This window comes from Ptychodera flava, chromosome 18 (genome assembly GCF_041260155.1).
Source record: "Ptychodera flava strain L36383 chromosome 18, AS_Pfla_20210202, whole genome shotgun sequence".
In the NCBI taxonomy this organism is placed as follows: domain Eukaryota; kingdom Metazoa; phylum Hemichordata; class Enteropneusta; family Ptychoderidae; genus Ptychodera; species Ptychodera flava.
In genome coordinates this window covers 26206545-26218734 of record NC_091945.1, presented here as the reverse complement: position 1 = coordinate 26218734, position 12190 = coordinate 26206545, and the positions used below count along the sequence as shown (strand labels likewise).

The 12190-nt window shown below is 37.9% G+C and overlaps 2 protein-coding genes across 4 annotated transcripts in view; one reads left to right on the top strand and one right to left on the bottom strand.

Moving 5' to 3' along the window:
* The window catches only part of LOC139117251 (uncharacterized), a 35331-nt gene extending 26887 nt beyond the window's left edge, over positions 1-8444 (bottom strand). For all 3 annotated transcript variants that reach the window (XR_011548483.1, XR_011548485.1, XR_011548484.1), the window contains exons 1-3: positions 8267-8444; positions 693-765; positions 235-375 (exon numbers count right to left, since the gene is read on the bottom strand). The gene's annotated coding sequence lies outside the window, so the exon portion shown is untranslated. The remainder of the gene's footprint in view (positions 1-234; positions 376-692; positions 766-8266) is intronic.
* LOC139117250 (heat shock cognate 71 kDa protein-like) overlaps positions 1-12190 on the top strand; it is a 47678-nt gene that overhangs the window by 16245 nt on the left and 19243 nt on the right. The gene's annotated exons all lie outside the window — the stretch shown is intronic.

Here is a 12190-nt window from a genome sequence, read left to right as displayed (position 1 = left end):
TTTGTAACACGGAAGCATATTTATATCAGAAGAGCATGCAAATATGTGCTATCTTTGTATTTCACAGTACTGCAAACACTGTAATATTTGAAAGCCAATAAAGAAATCCATTGAAAAGCTTGTGTGTTGTGCTTTTGAATGTGATTGTGTTGAGCACACTATTTGTTAAAGTACAGCATTCACCTGAAGGATTTTAATGTGGTAGAATGCAAAGTGAAATACCATGTTCCATACCTATGTTGAGAAATACCAAGCATTGACTCTCCGATATTTTCTTCCGGTGAATGCAGTCATTAATCCACAAGTTGTCAGCCAACAGCACTGAAATAGTTTAAAATTTGCCATAATGTAGTCAACATTCCCACTGAAGAATATCTGGCATAATAAAAAAGAAACATACATTATCTAAAGGGTAGTGTTCCCACATTACATGTCTAGTTTGATAACTTTCACTCATTCCATTGTTCTGATTTTGCTTTGAATGACAAATTCAATGAATCATTTGTGGATAAGGTACATTGTTCTCCATCTGCAGTTTCTGCAAGTAGAGGGCGCTGTCTATTGCAGACAACATTCAGTGAAATAATGGACTCCATGAAGGAGACCGAGCAAATGTATTTGAAGTGTCGATGGTACAACATTTTGATGTCGACTATGCGAAGAACATACATGTTAAGTTGCATAATTAATACCTTAAAAGGTCGCCTTGTCAGTTCCAGGTATTCCCATAAATTTACGTGGACTTTACTCTCGGGTCAACATCGCCTGGAAAAGGGGAAAAGAGGTTTACTCCAAATATATTAAAGCCTTTCAAACTCGTGGATTTCCAGAAACAAGACTTATTGTTAGAGACTTCTCGACAAAATAGGGTGAACGTCTTCTATACTGGTCATTTCCTATGTCATTGACTCAAGGCTCTTTTACCCGATAAAAAGTTGGCTCCTTTCAGAGTTCTTTCATGGGGGTTGGGGGGGTGTTAATACCCGTGCACTTTTTTTATGGCAGTACCTGGCATACCCCCACTCCTATGGGAACATGATGTACCATCAAATGAAGGTATATCAGTTACCAGGCCTACAACGCAAAAACAACAATATTCCAACCTTGCCTCTCTTCTCTATATCATCAAGGTAAATGAATTGTTCACAAGTCTACCTTTGGGTATGGATCTGTCACAAAAGACACATGCTCATGTCACGCTGCTTTTCACAGATCATCCGCAGAGTATACAAACAATATCTTGCTTTAGATGACTGCTGAGAAGCAAAAATGATATTTACATATCATACATGTACAAGCTTTATGATGTAAATAAAGAAGAGCAGACAAGGAGCAGTCGGAATCATAGGATCAGATTTCGAATCTCACACTGGAGTTGGTGGTATTTTGTCTCACGGGATTAGCAGGTGAGTAGGAGACAAAATATCCCCAAGGAGTATGGGAAATCTGATGCCAGGTCATTGGTGTGTGAGATTCTTTTCTCACATGACCACAAAATACGTTAAATTCACACTGGAAACATTGAATGATTATTTTACCTGTTTTGGTGACTATTCTACTATGTGGCTATATGCATTATTCTGTGCCATTACCACAAACTACGTGGCGAGTTTCACTGCTGATATTTCAATTTCTACTCTGGACAAGATATCCATCAGGAAAAGTTGGTGATATTTTCCAAGTGGTCTGCGTTCACTTGTTATATGGAAAATTTGACTGTCTTTTGTGAGTATTTCATAAATGATGTACAACATTATCCAAATAGTGACAACGCTGTCTTATGCTATTGCACTGTGACAGGTGACTTTGTAGTTCTGGTCCATGTGCCACTCATCGCACCATTGGATAACATTTTGCGCACGAAGCCTGTCAGAGCTTATTAATAACATACCGCTTTCGAAGTTTCGTACATGCACAACTCAGTATGGGAATATTTCTTAGCGTGTAGGATTGATTTTTCCCACAATCCTGCGCCCAGGCCCCGCACTCCCAGCAATAAGGAATGTGAGAAATGGTCTTTCGATTTTTAAAAAAGATATTTAGTATGGAAAAACCTACCGTTTAGATATTTTGCAGTCCACATTACCTTATGACAAATATTAACGCTCAAAGAAGTAGAAAGTCGAATAAGAGAAAGACAGTTTAATCACTGTCAGCGCAGATTTACGGAATGTTCATCTGCAGTGTACTTTCAAATATATTATGAAGAAAAAGCGTGGTTGAACCTGCAATGTAGCTGGATGATGCTATATACGGGAGCCGTCATTATTTACGGCCGGGGAGGGGAGTTGGAGGAATTTCATTGGAAACTCTAACCTCGCTTGCCAGCCATGATGAATTTTAGTAACCCCTCCTCTCTAACTCAGAAATTTTGACTGACCCCCCTTTAGAAAAGGTAAATACAAATACATGTATTTGTACAATTTACAAAATACAGCAATAGTAAAGACCTTACAAATCCTTGCTAGATTATTATTGGTTATCTCACGACGGTTGAAAAGGGTGAAACCAACAAAATGAAATTCAGAGTGACAACAGAATACAGATATAAAAGTTCACGCTATAACCTGTATCCAGCCTATAGTATTGTTCAGTTTAGATGGGTATTATGATAGAGTTTTCATCAACTGACTGGGTAGCATTTGAAAGTGGGGTGGGGGGGGAAGGGAACACGCAAGAGGCTGAGGGGGAAAGCGTCACAGGGGGCTGTTCCCTATCTTGCATGGAATATTTTGAAAAATTGACCTGTGCAATGGTACATGTACAGTCTGCACTGGTGCAATCTGAGAGGTGTTTTTAATTTGTCTTTTACTAAGTAAATCTGTTACTCCAAAGGGGAGAGCACGTGAGGGGTGTTCTCCCTCTCGTGTCAAAAGTTTTGAGAAATTGATGTGTGTAATGGTGCAATCTGAGAAATGTTTCGCTTGGTAAAACTGTTTGAAAATGGCATTGAACACTGATATTTTTATTATATTTTTGCATGATCAGTGTTTGAGTCACAATATTCAACAACCAAAAAATGACAGTACATTTTGTGAAAAACAGTTCTCAGTTTGCCAGTGATTGAAGACCAAAGAATATGCAGGAATGGAAAATCTGCAACCTTCTTATGTCATTTCTTCACATTTTTAGCTACCCCCTTGAAGTTTTCAATATCTTGAGTGACACCCCTCACATTCTTCCGTAAATAATGACGGCTCCCTTAAATCATTAAAAGTACTAAGAAAACGTCTTTGTCAGCGTTTTTACCATGAACTTTTATACTAAAGCTGAGATGAACGACAATCTTGCCTTTGTAGCTCACGTGTTCACAAGAGGGCTAATGTCGCAGTGATGTCTGCGTGTCAGTCTGTCTGTCTGTCTGCTGGCGAGATATCTCAGAAACGGCTCATCGGATCAGAATCAAACCTGGTATGGTATTCAGTTTGCAAATGGCAAGAATTGGCTGGTTTTTGGTGAATTTGACTTGCATATTTTTGCTCATTTGCATGAGTAATGATTCCTAAAAAATACGTATAATTATACATTTAGAACGGCTGCACACACTTTGATGAGATTGGCTACAAATGCTGGTGATCCAATATCGTGATCAATCGATCCAAATATCATGAACATTTTAATATGATTTACAAAAAAGGAATGAAACTGATAGCATAGTAATCCCTCATTAATCATCATAATAATCGTTTTCAATATTGCGATGTTGTATGGACCTTTATTGTTCTGCCATCAATTAGCTACCGAAGCAGTGTATGGTTTTTACAAAGCAAAAAAGACATTAAAAAATTGAGAAGTTTGAAATACAATTACAAAAGTTTTGCCTTAAAATATGATTCAGTGTTAAAATACCCTGTTTTTAAGACCTTACAATATTTCTGCATTCTTTGTAATGTATTTTGAAGTCATGTGATTCTTTAAAAATGCATTTCTGTACTTATGTATCGTAACTGATACAGTTTTAAATTTTCAACAAAGTGTTATCAGTCTCCAGCTTTTCAAGTCTAAAAATGATATATGGCATACATGACTAGAACAACATTTTTGTCCAAATGTGAACTTTCATTTTTCAACCATTTTTGAACACATGATATAGATGTACAAGATATGAAAAGTAAAGTGATTCACACTTCCAAACACACAATGAAAACTACCAAAAATCAAACACTTTTATATCACATACTTATTTCAAATAATGTGCTGACATCATTGCATCACTCTAAGCATATTCATGCCATTTTTCTTTTTCAGATGGCAACACAGACTCTGCAACTCTGGAATCAATAACACCCAGTATCGGCAATTGGTGAAGGGTGGCATGGCCAACTTTTCATGGCATGTGCCAAGTGCAGTGCCCCACCACCAACCAGTCTGACAGAGCCAATTGCTGAGAGCAGCCGATTATCCATAGAAGCATCTCCTGATCATCACCAGTCATCGCCTGTCAACAATTACGCACCTTCAGAAACATCTCACCTATTCCAAGACACTGAAGAAGCCAACAACCCAGACGACCAAGACATCTCATTCACTAATGACAATCCATATCTTCAGCCTCAACACCCCCAGGAAGAAACACTTATGGATGACATTCTACCACAGCCTTTACCACAGATGGGAGAAGAAACTACTATCATGTATGAAATTGTCATCGGTGCATCAGAACGTGGCAATGATATGTGCTGGTTGACAATTTTGGATATGTATACAATGCAAAGAGCGACAAGAAGTCAAGCAAGACAACATGGCGATGTCGAGTAAGAACGAACAAACTTCTGAGATGTCCAGCTTCAGTGGTGCAGGATGGAGTCTCATTTTTCCCTGGACTCCATAGCCACAACCATCCAGGACAGCCAGGCATCACAGCAAAAATACAGATGACAGCCAAAGTAAAGAAGACTGCGCGTGACAACCTTTTCTCTTCTGCAAGTGACATTGTTGAAAAAATCATCGTTGATGACGCTGACCCAGAAAAACCACCAGAAAGCAAACCTGTGCAGTCAAATCTCATCCGTGTAGCAAATCGACTTCGCCAAAAACTCAGACCAGAAGAACCAAAAGACCTAAACTTTGAGGTTGCTGAATCTTTCATTCTGCCAGATTTCCTCCAAAAGGACATTACCATGGATGGAGCCCGTCACCTAATTTTTTTCTCACCAGAACAAGCAGAGGTCCTGAGCCGAGCCAAATCATGGTATATGGATGCCACCTTTAAGATTGTTCATAAGCCATTTCAACAGATGTCCTCAATCCACACTTTCATCAAAGGTCCAGATGGAAATATCAAACAAGTACCCCTGATGTTTATTGCTCTCATGTCAAGGAGAGAAAAACAAGATTACAAGATTTTAAAAGCCACAAAGAGACTGCTGTCTACCTGCCAGGTTGAGAAGTGTATAATGAATGGATTTCGAGATTGGCTTATGAAAGGCGATGCGTGCCATTTTTCCTGGGACTTGCATCCAAGGCTGTTGTTTTCACTGGACACAAGCTCTGTGGGGGCAAGGTGCAACAGCTTGGATTGTAAGTCCCATTCATGGAGAATGGTGCCACGCACAGCTTCCTTAAGCAACTAATGGCTCTCCCCTTCTTGCCTTATGAGCATATCGAAGAGACTTTTCAAACCCTGGCAGAAAGGGCAACACAGGACCTGCACCCTTTCATAACATACATAAGATCAACCTGGATTCAAAGCAGCACTTGGCCACCTTCATCATGGAGTATATTCATGAATCCCATCAGGACAAACAATGATGTAGAAGGCTGGCATCGCAGAATGTTCTCTAAAGCAGGACGCAGCAACCTCCCACTATACTTATTGGTCCCTCTCCTCCACCAGGAAGCCCGTCTGACATACTGAACGTGAAGCTTGTGAAAGAAGGAAAACTGTGCCGATACCAAAGGAAGTCGTACAACAGTCTGCAAGGACGTCTGTTCAGCCTGTGGCAGAGATATACAGAGAAGGAGATATCTACATCCAAGTACTTAGAGCGTGCAGTAAGCTGAATGGACCAACCATCTGAAGACCGCATTGATCTATATATTACCTCAAAAACTTCAAACCCAACCCAAGTTATAAACCTTGCCAACTCCAAATGAAATAATAAAAAATGAAATAACAAATATGAATATATAGTCAATACAGTCAAGAAACTTCAGTCTCATTTTTAAAATGTTATCAAAAGCACAAGAGTTGTAGCCAGTTTGTGGAGCACCATTTGATGTCTTTGGATGAAAAGATTTTTTTAAGTAAAACATGAAAGTGACAAAATGCTGCCACTCACAGTACTGTTGATTCCCAATGTTACATTTTGATTTGTATCCCCGGACATATTTCCTCAGTGAACTCTACCATGTCTCCCATGTGTAAACAAATTCACAGACAAGTTGTAAAATTTTGAAAATGTAGTTTTAAGCACACCATTCTTCACAATTTTAATTGATTTGGAAAAATATGCTAGATTGTTGTACGACAAGGTTATTTTATGTCCATGCACTTTATATGTTATTGTTACGTCCAGGGTTCAACTGCAGACAGGTCAACAGAACCAGTTTTACTGTGAGATTTCTTTTTTGATTAGTTACTGGTATACCTGGTATTGTCTCTGCCACCATCCACCAACTTATATTTCAAATATGGCAGCCCTCACTGAAATCCAATGGGGCAGCTTTCATTTAGCTTGAGCTAAAACTTGCTTTGTAAACTGTACTAGATGTTTTGAATATATATTTTAAGTATGCAATTCAAATTTTCTTACTGTTGGTTATTACAAAAAACTCAGTAAGCAATTTTTTGACTTGAAATTAGAATGTCTGACTGTTTTCCACAAAATGTTTATCATTATGTGACTTCTTATTCCTGGTAATGAAGCTGGAAATATGATAGTTTTTCAATTATAAACATGCAAATGTGCAAAATTTACATGTACCAGTATATGACTATTTGATGAGTATTTTTTTATTTTCAGTTGCTTTTGAATAAATGAAAATACTGATTATATTCACGTTGAAATTAAACAAGTTGACATTGAGCCTTAGCATGAAGTGATCTTTCAACTATCATTTTACATACATGTAAATAATTGTCTTTTGAGTTGTTCATTGACTTTGCAATGAAATAAAAATGACACAGTTGTCTTAATACTTTATTTATTGTTTGTTCGTTTTCTATAGTGACATGAGTTGTTGTGCTTGTCTTTGTTGTTATGTTTGTTTTGTGCTGACAGTTGAATTTTCAATTGATTAAAGCTCAATGAAATACCACCATGGCAATGCTGCTCTAATTATGACAAATTTCAAAATGAAAAAATTTGGTCAGCTTGAGATAGATTTTGCCTTAAATTCATTTCTGATTTTAATACAGCCTACTCAAAATAGCGAAGATGTGGAGATCTGAATCATATGATTGGGTTTCCAAGAAAACCCGTAATGCTCTCTGATGATGGGATTGGAATCGTTAAGATTTGCATGTAATTGGAATAGTATTGCCAAAACAATGGAGGCAGTGTTGAATCACCATGGTAATGCATTAGTGAAAAAAATCACATCATCAATGTATAGAGCTTGAAAAATTGCTTGAAATTTTTTTCATCAACTTATTTCACATTTTGCTATGCTTCACCAAGCTCTGCTTGTGCTGTGAACGATCTTACACTATGCTCTGACATTTGACACACTATCATAACAGGGCCCTGGGGAGGCCTGACTTACAAATGTTGATTAAACAGATATAGAGATATTAGCTGTCCAAAATTCGTCTCATGTCGATTCGGGTCGGTGAAGGTTAATTGGTGTAAGCCAAATAACATGATGGCACAGGCGCGAGAGAGCGATAGACCCCTGTGAGTAAATGGTATTGTCCAAGATGGCGACCTTGTCATAGAATGAAAGCAAAAAGTCACAGTGGCTGCAGAGCGGATGTTGTGCCCCAATTCTACGAGCTTACAGATTGTATTGCATAGGTTGTTATTTCGATTTAAGAGGCACTGGTCTTAAGAATTATGCAATGAAATTCACTTTGAGAGTGATTGATACAATGCCACCACTCGGAGACGACAACGCGGCCGGCCCGCAGCGCTGAACAGTGAGGTGTACAGTAACTCCATGCTCTGTACGTTTCGTGACGAGCTCGGCAAGGCCGATGCACCGCGGTCATATCTACATGTAAGAATTCGTGAATTGCTAGCGAACTTCAGACTTAAAACTACTAAGGTGCTAAGTGTGCAGAGATATTCGAAAAGATTGTATGAGTTCATGATTTGGTAAAAACCTGTGATCAATCACGAGGTCCAATTGTCTTGGGTCCAATCGGCGTGGGGTCCAATTGACTTGGGTCCAATCGGCGTGGGGTCCATTGACTTGGGTCCAATCGGCGCGCCGTTGGGTCCAATTGACTAGAGAGCTTGTCAAGTTACAATCCAATATTGCGGATGACGCTAAATTATGATAATTAACTTAGGGGCTCCACATGTAGAGCGCCACCGTTAGCAACAAAGGTCAGCCACTGCATATTTTAAATCCCTTTGTTCTTTCCAGCAGAGACGCGTCCGTCTCCCCCACTCTACTGTCTATGGTTTTAGTTATCTTTTGGAAGTGCTTGTTTTATTCTCTGTTGTCGGATTTCTCACTTTGTATTTTTTTCCATTGTTTTGTTAGTCTTTTGTCAATATGGACCACAGTGGAAATGTCTTTAGACTTTTCTGTGTAATCCGTGGACAAATTTGTTCATTTTATGGTGTTTTATGTATCATTTATTGCAAAATAAATAAATAAATAAGAAATCCTCAGATTTGTTTATCATCTTATTAGTGAAATACAAGGTAGCATTTTAATTGCATAAAAAAGGATTGGAGGGAAACTGTGATCCCATCAAGAGTAGCTGAATTTCTAAATATTCCATTGCTTTTTGAACTTTGAACAAAGGTCGCCAGAACAGCTCCCTCTGTAAAGCATGAGTCTTCAGATTTAGATTTCAATCAGTGTCTTTGTGACACAAAGTATTTGATAACATAAAAGCGTATCTTTTTAGTGTATTGCAATGGTTTAGAGCATGCAGTCGTTTAGTCGCTCAAGTTTTCGCGTTTGCGGGACTTCGAATGGGACTTTTCCGGGCAGAACGACTATCAGCATGTTATATTCCATCAGTAATTTTTTACAACGCAACGGGAGTCGACTTTCAGCAGTAATATCCTTTTTCCGTGCAGGTTTCCGGGCGCGCATCATCAGTACGAGTATTAATTTGATCACCAGCAATTCTCGTGATGTGATGGTACATACGGGGATCAACACGTAAGATTTTACTGACATGTGATAAAAGGTGAGTCAGTTTGAACGAGAAATGCTTTGAAAGCATACAGACTATCATGATGTAAAAAATCATAGTTGCATCGATGTCAAATAAGTTTTGAAATATTTGTCAAATAACTTGAATGTAGGTGGTCCTCTACTTCGAATTCGACATAAAGTTTGTTATGTACAATGTTTTGTTTTTTTGTAACGGTGTGTGCAACGATCTGGCGAATGAAAATTAAAAATGCTCAAATGTAAGGCCTTGCCTTCATTGGCACTATTGATTGATTGATTGATTTGTTTATATATTTATACTGGTTAGCTACCGAGTAAAATGTACTGATTTCCAGGGAGAACCAGTGTTAAATGTAATGCATAGCATCGTTATGCTGTATTTTGCATTAGGGGCTATAAAATTGAAGAGAAAATGGGAAGCATTTCAAGAAATCAAAAATGAACGATATATTGCCGATATTCGGTCTGATGCGACGTCACATATACCGAGACGTGCAGAAATCTTTTTGTTCAACCATGACAAAACGTAATATATTCCAGTAATAAGAAATTCGTGAAAAAGACCCCTGGATATTTGAAGCAGTCAACCCGTTCAACTAAATCATCATACATTTTTATTATGGGTAATCCAGCTTTTTTGATATCATGATGTGTGCATCCATTGTGTCTTCTGTATATTATATGTCAATCTATTCGTATATAGCAATTTTCCAACTTCCCCTAGTTTACTGATCTAACTAACGGATTCACCAGAAGCTATAATGGCAGCGTCAAAGCAATTTTATACTTTGCTACCGTAGCTGGAAGATCATTGATATAAAATATGAAGAGCAAAGAAGAAGTTATCAGAAAGCTGATAAAACTTGTTCTAAGAGCGGTCTGAGAGATAGTTCTGAAACCAATGTAATGCATTATTGTTGACAAAGATGCGTTTCAATTTGTTGAGTAAGAGATCGTGACGAACCGTGTCGAATGCCTTTTATTAGAGCGATGAAAACAATTCTTGTAAGTTTCTTAATTTCAATATTGGTGTAGATATTATTGGTAACATCGATCTACATTAGGGGGGCGCTGCACCCAACACAGTGTATTTTGTTCAAAATAGCCTTTTTATTGCATACATTCACTATATTTTGATTAATTTGTTAACCCCAAGATTAAAATTTTAGCTTGTCAAGCAGTCGTTTGTTGCATGATAAAGAAGTGTTAATTTATGCTAATGTATGCAAATCATCCGATTTCCTTGCTTCTTTTGCTCCCAATATCAAGGTTTCTGAATTTACCTCCACTTTGGCTTGGTCAAATTTTCTGAAATTTTCACATTATGTTCTTTAAATGCTATATAAAAACCCACTGTTTTGTTGAGCATAAAGTTCTTACATTTTTAGTGAGAGACACTGTAATTTTTTGAGTGTCAGTCTTTCAACCCATGCCATTTTAGAATGAATATAGACAATGAAAAGTAAAATAGTTGTTTTTTTCTACATATACTCTTCTTTCAAGTGAAATGTTACATTTCAGAATATAGTGTCAAGTTTTTGACGTAAATTAATTTTTATTATTAATACCAAAATTGAGGTGTTTTACACTAAATATACACACTCCATCCTTCGAGTAAACTACTACCATACTAAACGTTAGAATCTCTGCTTTTTGAAAATGTATAGTATGAGGGAGGTTCTTTGTCATCTAAGATGGGAAATATTCCTTAATGCCTCTATTATAAATGATAGATTCAGATGTTGACTTGTTACTTTGACAATGCAATACTTGAAGATCATTTCGTATGAATGTTGAGTCTGTGTCAAAGGAATATGTTTCAAAACATGAATGGCCATCAAATTACTCCACTTTAAAGGGACGAAGTCGCTCTTCTTTTAGCTTTTTTCATGAATTTTGTTCGATTTGAAGAGTAGTTTGTGTTGACTATTACTTGAAATATGTTGAAATACTGGTCAACTTTGCACCACTTCAGCTCTGCTTTCAGCCAGAAAAGATCAAATATTCCCTGAAACATTTTACGTACTGTTCTAAAAGTTCAAGTTAATTCCGTGCACAACGGTCACCATATGCGATACACTGTTACAAAAATTTGGACCTGATGCAAATTGTAATGAAATCTGTATTGGCGATGCCTTTCGCATAAGAAATAGATTAGTCACTAAACAGTATAGCGTTCACAGAATGAGTCCATAATGACTTATTTTGAAATTACCTTGTCCTTCATCGATTATCTTGCTGCAGTACAGTTTGCTCCTATTTTCCAACCTCTTGAATGCACAACCTATAGATTTTACAGAACAACTTTCGGGTTGCAACTCAGATATGACCGCCGCATTTATTATATATGTAAGCTCGTGCATCTAATCGACTAAATCCATCAAAAAGAACTGGAATCGAACTGACAATTTAAAAACATATGGCTTAATAACAGGAATCAAAAACATGAGACCATGGTATTTTGTTGGTAAGTTAATGAATCCTTTAATACATCATGATATTAGAGTATGCGGCAATGTACAGAGCTGTTTGGCTATGGTGTTATGACTTCCTAAAGTGGATCATCGTGTCTTCGTAGACAAAGTCCTTGAACTCGACCGCGTTGAAACTATATGCATACTGACAATAGGACTCAGCTCATGCGTGTCAGGCAGTGAGGGTGGATATCATACAGCTAGGTCGGTTAGCTTCAATGCTTTCAACTTGAAGGCTGGATGGTCGGTCATCATTGCCCGTGCACCCTCAGGCACGAGAGTACCCTAACCCTAACACTTCCCTAGGTACCGTTGACCAGTGGTTACGGTACCGAATTCACTATCAGAAGATGGTGAGTTCGAAACCCGGTAGCCGCAAGGTCCAGAGTAACGGACCAGAGTCGATGTCAGACGAT